Genomic DNA, 3,517 nt, shown 5'->3' with positions numbered 1-3,517 from the left:
GGGAGCTTAGAAATATTGAGATCTGTGTGTGTGTGTGTGTGTGTTTGACTGTGTGTGTGTGTGTGTGTGTGTGTGTGTGTGAGAGAGAGGAGAGAGGAGAGAGAGAGAGAGAGAGAGAGAGAGAGAGAGAAACCAGGCAATCAGATTCTTGCTCCAGCATTTTAACTTCCACAGAGTCCATGGCAACAATTCTCTGGCCTCATTTCTCCCCCTTACTAGTAACTGCTCCTGAGGGTTGAGGGAATTGTAACCCCGTTTCTGCTGGCGTCAGAGGGCCCGGGAAGCAGTGCAGGTTGAGGGCTGAAGAAACCAATAATGCTTTGACACCCTGGAGGGCATCCGAAGGTCATTTCAGATTGTTTGGGGGAGTATATTGCATGCCTTAACTGGAGTTCATGTAGCACCCCCTTTCCCCAGGGTCCACTCACTGCCCCAAACCCAGGGTCTCAATTTCCTTTAGCACTCTATCAGGAGTCTGGAAAGAGCTATTCTGAAAGTCCACAAAAGTCAGGATTTCCCAGCATTGTCAGGGAGGTCCAGAACAGGCATTCTAGACCACAGCGTTCGGCCCTCGAAGCCTGGCTTTCTCTCATTCTAGCCTGGCTTGGGTGAATAGCTCAGTTTCATGCAGCACCAACCAAAGAAAGGAAAGGAAGAGCAAGAATCAACCCGTACCTGGCAAAGCAGTTTCTCTTTTGTTGATAACCTAAAACACCAGATTCTGACCTTCACCTGAGCTTAATACTTACCATATAAAAGGCCACAATTTAAAGCTCAGCGTGCTACAAAACATAATTATGGGGGGGGGGGTCCTTGAGAGAAAGTGCAGGAAATTTAAGTTCCAAGGTTGAGAGTGCGGCTCATTAGTGTGCACCTACTTACTGACATGTTCATGGCTCTGGGTTTGATCCCCAACACTATTAGTCATTAATTTTTAAAAAAGAAAAAGAAAAAAATCAAGTTCCAAGTCCATCAGGATCCTTTAGGCTCCTCACACTCACCCCACTCTTTGGGGAGGGGCTCTCCCTATCACACTCACCCTGAGGAACTGTCCCCTTGTCCACATCCTCAGCAGCAGTGGCATGTCACCATGTGGGGGTGACATCTAGTTCATGCTTACATGCCTGGCTCCCTAAATAAACTCTGAATGCTATAAAGACAGAGATAATATTGAGGCAGGAAAACGGAGACCAGGTAGAGCCAGGACCTCCGCCTGGTGAGGCCTCTGCAACTCCTCTTGTAATAATGCACTAGTCAGCCTAGTTCTTCTACCTGCACGTAGTAGGGACACACACTGCTCTACAAACAATGCACCTGACAGTCTCAGAACCCCTTGACCTCCCACCTACATCAGGCTACACCCAGTCCCATCTCTGAAGAATGATATGAGTTTCCTCACCCATGGTACCAATAAAATTTGGACAGTTTCATTCAAGGATAGCCCCAACATATCTATGTATAAAGAAGAGAAGCACCAATCCAGCCTGATCTAGTTTAGGGAGCATGTGCGATAAAACCATGTTCTCCAGTAACTTTTCAAGGAGAATCCTCTATTTATTTTCTTATGTCTGTGCATAATGTGGCAGGATATAATTAAAATCAGATGCATTATGGGAAGGGACTTGCACAGTAAAGATTATATAACCTAATCTATCAATCAAAATAGAGAACCACTCAAACTACATCCCTTAATAACCAGCCCTTCCTTCCTTTAGACCCCTTAAAAAGAGACCCCAGGCTGCAGCCTGGGGCCCAACTTTCACTCATTAGTCGCCCATTGTCAATATTGACAGTGCACTCTTCTTAATCTGTACTTTCACTTTGCTCAAAATGAAGTTATCTTGCTTTTTTTGTAGATCTGTGTGAGCTTTGTTTCAATTCTTTGGATAAGAGGACAAGAGCCTAGAAACATCCAGCCCTCACCGACCACCAGTAACACTATCACACACACACACCTTTATAGCTCACTGAGCGCACCCGTACATAGTGAGGAGGCTGACTACTAGAATCCAGTTCAGCTCCCAAATGTGTGCAACTCTGAGCCTCACAGGACCATCACCCTACTGAAAACACACCCTCCCATAGGCTGAGAGGGGAGGGACCTCTTCAGAGTCCCAGAGCTGAAAGTCAAAATGAAGGCTATGGATTTCCACAGCCTCTAAGATGATGTCAGCCCCTCAATCCCTTGGCTTGCTCCTCACTCAGCACTATCAGAGGTGACAGGGATGAGACACAGCTCCACAGGTCATATGCAAAAGCCTGAGGAATTCCCTTGTCTTTTAAGAACTCAGTTAGTATCAGACCCTAGGCTTCAACTCAGAAAAGAATTTCAGAACCAGCCAGTTTGAAGAAGAGTTGGAATTTATTTTTAAAAAAACATATTTGTACAGATTTTAAGCAAGAGGATTAAGAGGAAAGAGGCACTCTATATGAAAGGAAGGCCCAGATGGGAGTACAGGTGTGGGCTTCTCTGAGAGAGTCACACTATTGTCTTTTCAACAGTCCTAGACAGACATGGAAACTTGTTTTCAAAGAGTTGCTAAAACTTGTTCTAGCTTGCTTTCTTTTGCGGTGATAAACACCACGATCCAAAGCAACTCGGAGAATAAAGGGTTTATTTCACTTACAGGTTATAGTCCATCTTTGAAAGAAGTCAGGTCAGGAACTCAAGTAAGAAAGGAACTCCAGCAAGGTAGAACCTTGAAGCAGAAACCACAGAGGGAAGCTGGTTGCTTGCATGTTCCCTGGTTCAAGTTTATCTAGCTTTTGCATATAGCCCAGGCCTACCTGCCTAGTGATGGGCTGCCCATAGTGGGCTGGGCACTCTCTAATCAATCAATAACCAAGACAGTTCCCCTCATACATGGCCACAGGCCAAGATGATTTGGGCAACATTCAAATTAAGACTCCTTCAAATGAGTCTGGGCTCTGTCAAGCTGACAGTGTGAATAACTATGACATTCCACCTTTTGTCAACTAGACACACAAAAACATCAGTTTAAGCCATAATCTTTCTCTTCTTGTCTTATAGATCACATGTTAAATATTGTAAAATACAGTAGAACTTTAATAAGTCTCACGTTGTTGAATATTTTAACACTCTAGACATTCAGTGTCTCTTTAAAAGTCCAAAGCTTTTTTGTGTGTGCCTGTAAAATAAAAAATAAGTTTCTTATTTTCTTTTCAAGAGAAAATAACCAGGTCAGAATTACAATCAGATCAAAGCAAAACCAAACTCCAACAGTGTAAAACATTCAGTGACTGACACCTGGGCCTTACTCAAGATCTTCTGGGCTCCAAGGGGCTTTATTAATCCCACGTCTCTGCTTCCGCCATCCACAGCACACACAGCTTGCCCTGTAGACTCAGGCCAGCTTCACATCTGCCTCTGTCTTTGGTGGACATTCCACAGTCCTTACGTCTCAAATATACTGAGGTTTCCACTGCGACTACTGAGGCTGCACCCTCACCAGTGGCCTCTCTGCAGGGACCCCACCCTGCCACACCATGCCAAGCT

Source organism: Nannospalax galili, unplaced genomic scaffold, assembly GCF_000622305.1.
Source record: "Nannospalax galili isolate Female #2095 unplaced genomic scaffold, S.galili_v1.0 scaffold366, whole genome shotgun sequence".
NCBI lineage: Eukaryota > Metazoa > Chordata > Mammalia > Rodentia > Spalacidae > Nannospalax > Nannospalax galili.
This window is presented reverse-complemented; position numbering follows the sequence as displayed.